This window comes from Protopterus annectens, chromosome 13.part0, assembly GCF_019279795.1.
Source record: "Protopterus annectens isolate FY-2018-M chromosome 13.part0, PAN1.0, whole genome shotgun sequence".
Classification (NCBI taxonomy): Eukaryota; Metazoa; Chordata; order Ceratodontiformes; family Protopteridae; genus Protopterus; species Protopterus annectens.
The window spans coordinates 983881253-983894556 of record NC_056747.1 but is presented as its reverse complement, the minus strand read 5'-3'; the positions used below and the strand labels follow the sequence as shown (position 1 = coordinate 983894556).

Below are 13304 nucleotides of genomic sequence, written 5' to 3'. Positions count from 1 at the left end.
AGAGAACTACTACAAATAAACATGATCCTAGACGTTAGTGTGACAACGCAGCCTTCATGAGACAAGAATGAAGCAAAGTAATTTAACCTTTAAATATGGAAAAAAAGGTCTATAACTGACATTAGCATCATTTATTTGCTAAAAATAAGAAGACAGATAAGAGAATGGTGCTAGGGGAGGGGCTATCTTTCCACACTGTAGTCTCTCCTTCTTGCTTAGGTAATAGGTTTTCAAGCTGGGTTAGGTATATAAGGATGTTTTAGTGACAGGGACCTAGAAAGGTTCGACAGAAGGTGGCACCATTACTGAATGCTGGCCAGGACTCTTTGAAGAGGACATTATAGCAGGTATAAACTTAACAATACGCTACTTGAATTAGAAGAAAGTTCTTACAGGCTTATTGTGTGCTAGCCTAAAGCATGAGCTGAGTATTTCAAAGTTCGTTTAGTTTTGCTTTATTTGTTAATACTGCAGATTGTTTCCTTCCATTGCTGACTTTAATATCTGCTTTAACTTCTGAAGTAAAAATACAGTTCATTTTATATTCTGAAAATGCAGTAAGATTCAGATATTTGATATGTGATGAAATAACATGTTCTGTAAAACCAAGCAGCAGCTGAAATTTTAAAGAGATCAGACGTCTTCCAGCCATGATATACTGCACTTTTATTTTAGCTACAACTTGAAGTGTAGTTCTGAACAAGACATTTCATCAGTCAATATTCCTGAAGCACCCCTAAAATAGACCCATGTCTCCAGTGGGCTTAACTATTTAACAAATAAATAAATAAAAGAAACTGTTAATTCAGACACAATTTAATGTTTCTGATTGAATTTATCTTTAAGTGTGAATTTGTTAATTTCATACTCAAATTACTTTTACCAACAAACAACACTCCTTAGGAAGAAACAAAATGCTAAAATGTTTTGCTGTTGTTACAGAAGTGGATATACCTATTCAGTCTCTGTGCTCTCATTTTAACTGTGATTATTAAATGTCAATATAGAGTCATCGCTTGGATTTCTAGTTCTTTACTGGAACCATGTTGGCTAGATAATTATTATTTCTGCCTTACAGGTCTCAAATGATTCAGGCATTGCCTTAATGCTAACTCTACCTGCATGCTGAAAGCAAAACATACAGGTGAAATTTGGCTAGACTGAGGTCTGTTCATTAACGTGCTCCAGAATGTGATATTATAATCGCAAAATCTATATTAGTGAAAAGCTCTGTCTTAAATATTTTTAAAATATTGTCCAAAATTCTACACAATTCTATAGAAGGTAGCTGAGTATCCAAACATAAAGCATGCAACTCTGGAGCAATTTCCTGATAACTATAGCTCTGAGAAAGCTACCATGTTTGCCTACTGTGGAAATACTTAACAATTAGGTAAAGAGTTTATGCAATCTACATTTTAAAATAACTGATGAAATAAGTCTGTTCATTTAATCTCAATGATTTTATATATTTCAGCCTACTTTTTAATTACTTTTCAAGCTTTTCAGACAAGAATATAAAATAAGGCTCTATTATTTTATTTAAAGCTGTTATGCTGCATTTTGGTGGTCTTCATGCTGTGAGCCAAAAGGGTTTGGGAGGTCAGGTGGCCAAGTAAACATCTCATATTTGCATAGGTGGTAGTTGTGGTGAGGGTTTGCCCTGTGATCCTTTGCATTAGAAATTATATATCTGAATCCATAGCTAACAGTGCTTAATAAATGAGCGTAGTATATAAATGACCCTTAAAAGAAAGCACCCTCCCCCAAAACAACGCTTCGTCTGCGCAATGAATTCAGTTTCATGATTGAAAATATAATAATTTTAGCCCATGTCTTTCCAGAGTGAAATATATGCTATACATGCCATGTGGTTTAAACTTGGGATTTATGAACAGTGTGAATTTGTAGTTTACATGACCACATTTCTACACTGAGATCAGCAACTGTTTCTGTGCTTCTCCAAGGGCAGAATGTACTATATGCTCACTTTATATTACTGTAATGCATGGGCAAATCAAATGAGTTTGGGCTTGCAATTCTTTAATAGCTGAACTTCCTGCTTCAGCAGTGTGACCAAGCATAGCCTAACATTGTCCAGAGGCAATACATTTGTCTTAGACAACCAGCTCAAAATTTCTCTTAGAGATAAAGTAAAGCACTTGCTGCTTCAGCTTCAGTGACATCCTAGAGTTGCCTCAGACTACTAAATGGTTAAAAGTGTGTCAAAAAATAATGTACACGTATACCCGGCATTTCTTCATTCAAGATGTAAGACTGGGATCACAGTTGCATAGTGCCTGCGATATAGCAGCATACGCTTTAGGTGACACATGAATAAATAAAGAGCCCACAGAGGTATGTTAAAGCAGCAACAGCCGTTTATTGACAGACAGTTGTGATGTCATTCAGCTGGGAGGAAAACACTGAGAGAGGAAAAGAGAGGTTTGGATTATTTTGCTCTTCTACAGAATTCGGTACCTTCTTTATATCAATTCAAGGTCAACTTAATTTTAAACAACTAGTATTTTAGGTCTTAAAGGGAAATCACAGCAGCATAGACCTTAGAATACCATTACTTAAAAATATGTTTTCTTTAATCACCATATATATATATATATATATATATATATATATATATATATATATATATATATGTGGGTATTAGTTTAATTTTGGTTGTTAGTTTTTAGAAATGCAGAATGCCTACTATACTGTTATTTATGCAACAGTGTGTTGTTATCACATCTTTTGATAGTTCATATTTTGCCATTCATAAACAGCCCCTAAATAAATAAATCAAATGCATACTTTTGCTGCAGAGTCTTAACTATTGATTCATAACTGGGTGAGACATCTATGCTGGTCATTGAAGTGTTTAAACTTGAATCACATGCAAAAGATTTTCACCATTAACATTTATCTTGCTTGGAAACTTCTGTTATAAATAACAGTTTCAGTGAATTTTACAAACCAAAAACAATTATAAAATGTAGGTTTTCAATTAGGCATAGTATAAAAAAAAATCAGTGGACAGCTTCATAACCCCAGCAACAGGGCATCCTTCTTTACATTAAAAAGCCCAGGTTCAAAAATAAGCAAGGGCATTACAGCTTTAGCGGGTGATACAGCTTGAGAGTCCAATGGGCTGCTGAACTTATTCAGAAGTGGGAACAGGCAGCCTAGTTGAAGGTCTGGGTGAAAAAAAAAAGTTTCTGTTGTGCAAGATGTGGCCAGGAGGCAACCTTACATAGACATATGTGAAGTACTTGCAGCCCCACCAGTGTGCACAGCTGAAAGGTATGCAGCCTCACCAGTGTGCATAGCTGTAATGCATGCAGCCTCACCAGTGTGCACAGCTGTAATTAGGGTTACCACCTGTCCCACTTTGCGAGGGACAGTCCCTCTTTGGGCAGTTGTGTCCTGCAAAATATTGTGAGAAAATGGCAAATGTCCTGAGATTTTAGGACAAAATTATTTTCTATATTGTATGTAATAGTTGCATAAAACAGTTATTCTGTATCTGAAACCCCTAAATGTTATACGAAACAGAATAAAGAACAAAAATGCTACAAGAATAAACTTTTATTCAGGCAAACAACTGAAGTTCTGTCCTTTGTACTGGCCGTGGGTATGTTTTGCCCTGCAAAATCTGATGTTTGTAGCACAAATGTCCCACTTTGGCCATTTGGAAAGGTGGCAACCCTAGCTGTAATGCACACACCCCCACTGATGTACACAACTGTAATGTACCCAGCTCAACCAGTATGCATGGCTGTAATGTACCCAGCCCCACCAGTGTAAACAGCCGTAATGCATGCAGCTCCACCAATGTGCACAGTTGTAATGCATGCAGCCCCATCAGTGTACACATTTGTAATGCATGCAACCCCAACAGTGTGTATAGCTGTACAGTGGAAGCTTTGACAGAAATATGGAAAGCAGATAAATAAAACATCTGTCACACACCAAGATAAGAAGTGCAGACAAGGACCTCTTAGTAATCTATGTAGCAAAATGTGGAATTTGACAACTAATGCTGGTGGAGAAAATGCTATTGTAATGGAAAAATAATGTTTTTCATTAAACTCATTTTTGAAGGCTTTGGTTAGCTTGTTCTTCCATATTCAGCTTGATTGCTAATGTCTGCTGCCAGCTAGAAATAATACTACGTGGATAGGTGTCCGTGTCTGCTGCCAGCTAGAAATAATACTATGTGGATAGGTGTCCGTGTCTGCTGCCAGCTAGAAATAATACTATGTGGATAGGTGTCCGTTTTCAGATTTTCTAAATTCTTATTTCCATTGATTTAGACAAGTACAAGGAATATCTTGTATTCTTAATTTGGGAAAGTGCTTACATTTGTCAGTGTCAAGCAAAAAATAATATCTGATGAAAGAATTCAAAGCTATGTCTTCAGAAAATATGAATTTGTTTCCCACAAAGTTTAAGCATTTATTCATTAATTTGTTCATTCATTTTATTCTTATAAATTTCTGGCTTTAACAAAAATAATTCTATGAAATGTATACAAGTAAAATGTGTATTGTGTTTTGTTGCATTGCTGACCTGTCTGCTGATTGTTATTTACCGCAGGGACACAAAATTTAGCAGTAAGCTTTTTCTTAAGCCTTGTCAATAGACTAGCCATGCTTAGCATAAAAATCATAAGTGTAAATGTGAGCAGGTAGGTTTACTTGTCATGGAAGCTTTGAGTGTGCTGTATTTAAACACCTGAAGGAGTGTTAAATAGACATTTAAAGTGCCAAGTGGATGCCTGTTCAAAACTTTTCTGTAACAATAAATTCAGGTATTATTTCTGAATCATTGACTCAGAGCAGAATAGAACAGGATTTTAGCTTTCATATCATTAACATCTCAGACTCCATGGTACCAACTGCTTGTATATTGCAATTATATTTTATAATTAAATGAGGATTCTAGACTAGAATGGTCATTATAGTAGCATTAAGGTCATCGCTGGTTGCTGAAGTACCCAGAGTTCATAACTAACCAGTGAAGATGAGTTGTGCTACATGTAAACTTCCTAGAGCAGAAATAAGAGAGGTTCGTACAAAGTACAAAAAGATCAAAAGTACTCTGCCCATGCTGTGAGCATGTCCATTACTGAACAAACCCGAGGGGCACTAAGAGAGAGAAAAGGACAGCACGGATTAACATGCTTTCTGTTGCACACTTTCAACATGAGTTGCACGCTTCTCCAACTCTTCGGCAGAATGTAAAATAATGTTGTTTACAGCTAGTAATCCTGCTTCCAGGCAGATTTTATATATATATATATATATATATATATATATATATATATATATATATATATATATAGGCCATGAAGAAAAGCCTAATTGCAGGTAATCTGAACACTGATTTTCAGAGCTAATTCACTTCTGCAAACTAGCATAAAATCAAATAGTTTCATAGGTTTGGAGAAGGCCATTTAACTGTGATACGTATGCATACAATTTTTTATATGTAACTATTTTAACAAAAGTTACTTAAAGATATTTTAAGTGTAATAAGTCACTCTGCCATATGCCTTAAATGAGTATTACATTTAATGTGAGTAAGACAAGCTAAATGCTGTAACATTCATGCTAAACAGCACTTCCACTGGCTCAGCTTAAGAAATCAATGCTTAAATGAATAAGGAGACCAGGGCAATAATGTGCCAACAGATGACAGTGAAAACAAAAAAAAGAATAACAATTGCAGAGCAGAAGTTATATAATACAAGGTATGCCAAAAGTGTTACTATATCAATGTAAGCCATACCCCCCAGAGAGGGTGTGTCAATAAACCCACTGGGCTGTTTCTCATGCACTCTTCACAGCATTAGGTGCTCAGACACTGGCCTTGTGCCATATTATGTCACTAAGCACACAGTAGCATAACTTAATGGCCATCTTATCATAATTTTATACTTAGTTTTTGTGTCTTTCGGCTTTTCCCAGTTAGGGGTCGCCACAGCGGAACTCCGGTCCGCTAATGATTGGCAGTAGATTTTTACGTACTGGCTTGCCGGGCCTAACACATGACCTTCAATGAAGGAACGCCCATTCACGCATGTCGCTACACAGAAGACGCTCTAACTGAGAATCGAACGGGCAACGTATATAAATATCCTGTACCATGTAAATTACTTCATATAACAATAGTAGAGTTGTATTTCTTCCACAGATCAGTGCAGTGCACATCTATGCAATAGTTTATAAATTACAAACTCCACCTTGTATTAATCTAAGTAGTACAACTACCATCAGAAAACGTAGTTCCCAGCATCCATTTTGACAGTATCCACAGTCTGAAAAACATTGTCTGTATTGTTAAAGACAGTGTGTTTCTAGCAAGGTTGCTGCAGTCACAAATTTCACTTTCTCCAACATGCAATGAACGTGGAGTTAACTCTGTTATGTTTGATGATGTTCTCCCTGCATGAGAATGTAGGGGGGACACATTCCCTACAAAAAGATGATATTTTTGTTTTTAGCCATTTGAAAACACATTTTGATATCACTATGGTTGCTGACAGATCAGTCATCAGGATATAGGAAGTTAAGCTTCACAGAGTTGTGCTTATTGAGTTGTTTCCTTACCCAGTTTGCATTCAATAAATAGTAGAAAAGCCATTTGGTGATGAGTAATGCTGCTATTTTAGTGATTTCTTCTCCTGCAATCGTAGTGGTGTCTTATACTAACTTGAAGCGTTCTTACAGAAAAGTGCTTCTTTGGATCATTTCCCACTTCGGCTTATAATGACTTAATAAAGCAGGTTATTGTAAGTGTATCATAGGTTATTGGATGTTATCACTTAAGTAGATTCACTCAGTAACTTACATACATCCTAAAACACTAAACTGGGAAAGTAATGGCTGTAAAAAGCCATTTAGTGTGTTCATTTATTCATTTATTTGTTTGCTTTAAACATGCAGCATGTTAGAAGATACACATTTCAGGATTAGAGTGGGTTATAAATTGGAAAATACAAGAGATAAAGTAGTTACATTGTATTGTTCAAGTAAGCAACTTAGAAACAAGCACTTAGCATGAGTAAAACAGTCATAATGTAATGTCTGACAGAGCGAACGCAGATACTTAAATAATTAAAACAAGAATGGTTCCAGGTGTGTGAGGACAGGTGTGCTTAACGAGGTTGTGAATAATGACTGCATCTCTGAATAAGTTTAGGGGTGGGTGGAGTACTAGCATAAGATTTATGGTCAAGAGAAAGAAAAATGATTCTAGAAGCACTGGGCCAATATCTCAGATCTCATTCATAAGCATTAGCTGCAATTTAATCCAAAATGAACTCTGAAGGATCAGTCAAGTGATGTGAGTGAATGAATGAATGAATGAATGAATGAATGAATGAATGAATGAATGAATGATGTATAGGTACAGAAGAGGTGAGGCACTTTATTGCAAACCACATGAGTAGGGATGTGAATGCAGGATTATATCTCTTGCTGTGATGTCTGAGGTTATAGACATAATACACAGACAGACAGACATGGAATGTGAGATGAAGTTTCATTTTAATCTTCTGCAGCTAAAGCAGCTACTACTGTTAAGGGTAAACTGTGGTTCAAATATAACAGCAGTGTATTTTTGGTTAAGAGTGAGCTCCAACATCTCTGACTAGACCCAAGGTAGCCAACAGAGGTTAGTGCAGATTTCAAGCTTAACTGCAGAGCCGAATGGCATTCCCTGTGTTTTAGTATTGTTGAGTGCATGTTGACTTAATGGGAGTGAGAGGACATGCGATGAAGCCTTCATCCAAGGTGGCTGAATAAGCACTCAACATGGGCTTCAAAAGCATGTTTTGCAAGCATTTCCTACAAGAAGGTGTGGCTTGCCCTTTGAAATGAAGTATGGCAGGTATTGTACTGTTTGTGCTACCCTGAAAAAAAAATCCCAGCAATCCGTTGTAGTGCTGGCATTGTTTTGGCTACCATATAAAAGTCAAACAATCCAAGACAAAAACTAAGAAAAGATAGTGGATAAACATTCCCTGGTGTTTTGATTATATATGTTTTTCCTTTAAAAAAAAAAAGTTTGTTGAGTATTAGAATGGGTTGACATTAGTGTGTTCACAGTTCATGTATTTTCACTTAACTTTCAGTCTAGGACTGCTTGAAAAATTGTTTTGTAATACAGTAGTCACAAAACACGCTGATTTTTCCTAAGAGTGAAATATATGATTAATTAGCAATCCTAACCTAAACATTTTCAGGTTCTGAAGAGCTACTAACATATATTCTCAGTCATATAGTTTAGGTAAAATCCCAAATTTTGCTGTTTAAATAACAGAAATAAAATTAATCAATATTGCTTACTGTTTTATTGACTTCCTGTCATGCTACAAGTAACATTTTATGTCCTTAATGAGTCTTATTGCAGACTTCTGATCTTGAGTCTTTAAGAAAGCAATTAAGTATGGTAAATGGATTATATAATTCAATTGCACTCTGCATAATAGCTGAATGAAATGTCACCAGTTGCTGGTTGTATTTAAATTTTCATTTGTTAGGAGAATATGATTACTCATCAATGGTTTAAATTATACCCAGTTTTGTTTTACTTTCAGACATTGTTCTACCATCTGTGCCTAGCTTTTAAATGTGAAGAACACTCCAGAAAACATTGATGCTCTCATTCGAATATTCTGAACTTTGCTTACTCTGTTCTGTGTGAATATGAGTAACCAAGAGAGGACAGAGAAAAGCATCCGTAACTGAAGGAGGCATACTTTCTGACTCATAATGTTCACAGGCTCTCTTGTTTGTCCTGACTGGAAAGAATCTGGCTAGGAGACGCCCCTCCCTTAATGTCATTCTGTCAGCCATCCCAGTGCCTCATATCCTATTCTGGGTCTACTGGCACTTCAATTTAAACCCTGGCCCAATGTCCGAGTTTACACTAGGGCCAGTGAGGAACCTAAGGGTGTTCTGAGGAGGTTCACTGTCCATCTTACATCTGTGGGGGTTATATATGACTTACTTTTCCCACCCTCTCCCCTGTGCTCATTGACATACATCCGAGGACAACTTCCCTCTTTGAAGCCTCCCCCCTCCCAGGATGAGCACCCCCATCCCTTCCTGCCATTTCATCAGTCACCATGTCCACTAATCAAAACTGGATCTCCTTGGCCTTAGTCAGGGCTTTATCCTTCCATGTAACCAGAGCTGATTAAGTTTTCTTGACAGTGGACACTAACTAACAACAACAACAAAATATATGAGCTTTTCACTTGTGCCATTGGACCCTACATCCTGTACCTGTCCCACCTACTAAATATTATCAAGTCTGTAGCCATGATACAGTAGTTGCCACAGTCCATCACTGCCACAGCCAGCAAGTATGGCCACTGCATTGTACCTCTGAACATTTATATATCATTGTGCAACTAGTATTATGGTTTTAGATGAGCTATATCATTTATTAAAAGTCCATAACTGACCTAGGCCCACACCATGAAATTAAAGGAACCTGTCTACATGTCAGACAAAAGTCAAATCGATAGTATCTACACAAATATCATTGTCTAATATTTTCCTTCAAGTTATTTAAGGTTATTGTATTTAACTTTCCTGTAGCCAGAATTCTACGATTCTGTATCACTGGAGTTGCTATAGAATGTCTCATCATAGCATCTACATTTTAAATGATGAATAGTCTACTGAAAATGACTGTATACCTTCATCATTTACTATTAAAGTTAATTAATCCATTTCTGAATTACTGGAAGCATAACATGGGCTGTCAGTAACTGACATATTTTCTTTCTTTTCCTTTTCAGCCATGAATAGAAAACTGTGTGCGTCCAGTGCCCTGGTTTCTGTTTTATTAGTGACATGTTTTGCAAGGCCATTGACTGACTCCCACAGACTTGGCACAACCTCTGCACAAAACAAGATGTCAAAAAGAAATGCATATTCAATGGACATGATCAGGAGGGACTGGACAGGCACATTTTCTGATGATCAGAAGCAGCTTTTCTCTAAACTTCTTGCAGGTATAGTACTGAATTCTTTTTCATTAAATTTCTTGCACCAACTTTTTTTTCATGTTTATTTTGTTCTCGAGTGTACAGCCTATTGGCTTAGGTTCATTTACAGAGTTCCTTCTTTTGCTCTGCAAATAAGATATCTCTAGTAACATAGAGCATCTCTTTTCTTTGATATTTATTGTTCTTGTGCTGACTGTTGTAGTTTCCTAGTTACAGAAAGGTCCCTTCCCCCATTTATTTTGCAGTTATACTTCACCACATACCCATGCGACTGCGGTGGTGGTGCTGCGGTAGCGTTGTCGCCTCACAGTTAGACGTTGCCCGTTCGATTCTCAGTTAGAGCATCTTCTGTGTGGCAATATGCGTGAACAGGCATTCCTTCATTGAAGGTTGTGTGTTAGGCCCGGCAAGCCAACACGTAAAACTCTACTGCCAATCATTAGCAGACCGGAGTTCCGCTGTGGCGACCCCTAACAGGGAAAAGCCGAAAGCCACAAACAAACAAACTTCACCACATACCCATGCCTCCCCCTCTTCTTTTTCTTTCTGTTCTTGGATGAGCACTCACATATAAATAAAAAGATCCCTAATGCACTGTAACACCATTTCTGCAGTTAATTTCATACCAGTTGAATTTGCATCGTCCTTTGGTTGTGCAATAGTGATATGTCATCTTGATTTACACATAGTATGATTTGTAGGTGTTCAGGGGACATTTTACCCTGCTTTACCCCTGCCATTGGCAGCTAGTACATCCATTTTCTAATTGCCATAGCTCATCATAAGCATTTTATGGCTGTTTGTTTCCAGGACAACTAAGGCACAGTGGTAGAAAATTAAATTTTTCTATGGGGGGTGTACAGATTATAAAAGAAATAAGAATACCACCATGTTATGTGGGACAAAGTGGGAATCTTTTACACTACTAAGAAATATATGGTTGAACTATATGGGTGATGATATAATATGTTATCATCTGCAGCCCAAATCTTTGAAAATAAAGTATATACTATCAGACTTTTAGATTTAAAGGAAAACTAGAAAAAGGATATGCAGGAGCCAACACAACATGGAGAGCAGGAAAGAAGGAAGGAAGAAAGGAAGGGAGTGGGCAGGAGTGGACACTCAGGAAGCAAGGGCTAATAATTACAATGTTACAACAGTGAAAAGTAGTAGCAGTATAGACCAGGAGGGATAAGAAAGAGATGAGGCACAGCGCACAGTGGAAGACAGCCAAAACTGTAAGGGGGTGGATTAAATGGGTCTGGAATAAGAAAGGTTGCAAATAGGAAGGCTAGTGACATGGGGTAAGATGTGCAGGAGATAAGAACTAGAATGACAACAAATAAGAGGAATTAACAGTCTTAGTAAGGGAGACAGGAGAAACCAGAAGACAGTGAAACTGGTCTGGGGGTCTACACTTAGTAAGACATGGGAGATAATTGGTAATGGGGTTACTAGTGGGGAGGGATGAATGCATATTCCAGTTCATGAAAGCAACAACTGTGAGAAGTACCAGATGAGGTGGTAAAAAGTAGACCCAGAGAAGTATCAAGGACATGCCAAGATAGAGTTGAGGAAATAAAACTCTCAGAAGTGATGCCTATTTCAGTAGCCAGGATGTGGAGGAAAGAGAAAACTGGAGATTATAATGACTAGCTAAAGGCACTGGACACAAGGTAAGAGAGCTTTAGAGTGGTGGAGGAACAGGGGTGGTCTGGTAAAATGACCAACTCTATTCAAGGGATGGACATCATCTTAGACTACAGGAAACATCAGTGCTTACAGTGGATCCACGAGGATTCCTTAAAACATCTGAGATCAAATCACAATTGTCTGACAACAGTTGTTCTTAAATGACAAATCAAGTACACAAATGCTTGCAACACATTTAGTTGAGCTTGTCAAGTTATAAGCAAATGAAACAAAATGGCAAAGATTATGCAAGTGTCTTTTGCAAGAAGGTAATCCACCGTGCACACCACCCACAGGGGACTTTATCTCCACCTTTTATTTTATTATTCTCATATTGACATCATTGTACCTCAAAGAAAGAGCAATCACTAACAAACAATCAAATCATTCTTACTGTTTCTCTGGGAGAATGTGAGATCAGACCACTACAAACTCACTGCAGTTTGAGCAGAGATATTACTCATTTAAGAGGAAAAAAGAACAGATAAGCAACTGCCACCTTGAACTACTACATTTGAGCAAGTATGAAACAAGCAGCTGTGACATGAGCAACTGACTATAGGCCACTTACAGCTGGACTGGAAATGTGCTTCTTAATAACATACCTTTAAAACAGAATGGAAGTGAAGAGGGAGGGTCACAGCAGCAGAAAGATTTAGGTACCCAGGATGCAAACAAATAATGAAAACAGATACTGCCTATCAGAAGAAATCCAAAAATGTGTATATGGCAAAAGACACCACGCCAGAGGCACAAGATAAAACCAGCTGAAATTTGTATTAAAAACAGAAGTAAGCACTTTCAGGCAAACGTGCCTTTCATCAGGCAATAAAAAACAGTTAAAAACCAACATTTAAACATAATGTTGTCCAATCACATTCAGTAATTTACCCTCCTTTTTCTCAGAACAGGCTTTAAAGGCACAGTTACATTTAAACCAGGGCTCTTATCCACCCCTAGTCTTATGATCCACTTTGATTCACTGCACTCAGTTTCATTAATTAAATCACCACCCCTTATATTTTTATGCATCACTTGTAGCACCATAAACTTGAAAAAAATATCTGAACATTCTACAATATGTAATGCTAGGGCATTTCGTACATCATGATGTCTGATATCAAACAAATGCCCAAAAATTCTCTCCTTCATTATACAATTGGTCTTGCCAACATAAAATGAATTACACATTTGGCATATAGCTAAATAAACTACATTCCTAGTTCTGCAGTTGGCATAACCCCTCAATGAGTAGGTCCTCCCTGTTCTAGGATGTACAAAAGAATTGTTGGTACAAATGTGGGTACAAGCCCTACAGTCATGACAAGGATATGTCCCTACACGTCCAATTTTCATAATAGTGGATGGATTAGTCATAGGTTCCTTACAGGGAATGTCTTTCAAATTTCTATTCCTTCTAAAAGTAAACCTAGGTCTATCCCCAACTATTGCTGCTATCCTGTGATCTGATTGTAACACTTTCCAATTACATTGTATAATGTCAGAAATCCCTCCCTATATCACTGCTGTATGTAAGCAGTAACTGTTATCGTGGAGGACCAAATCTATAGTGTCTATTATTGAT

At 37.2% G+C, this 13304-nt stretch overlaps 1 long non-coding RNA gene across 1 annotated transcript in view; it reads left to right on the top strand.

Moving 5' to 3' along the window:
* Window positions 1-262: 262 nt before the first annotated feature.
* The window catches only part of LOC122788394, a 55267-nt gene continuing 42225 nt past the window's right edge, over window positions 263-13304 (top strand). Inside the window, exons 1-2 of the long non-coding RNA XR_006362651.1 lie at window positions 263-347; window positions 9815-10030. This is a non-coding gene — a long non-coding RNA (uncharacterized LOC122788394). The remainder of the gene's footprint in view (window positions 348-9814; window positions 10031-13304) is intronic.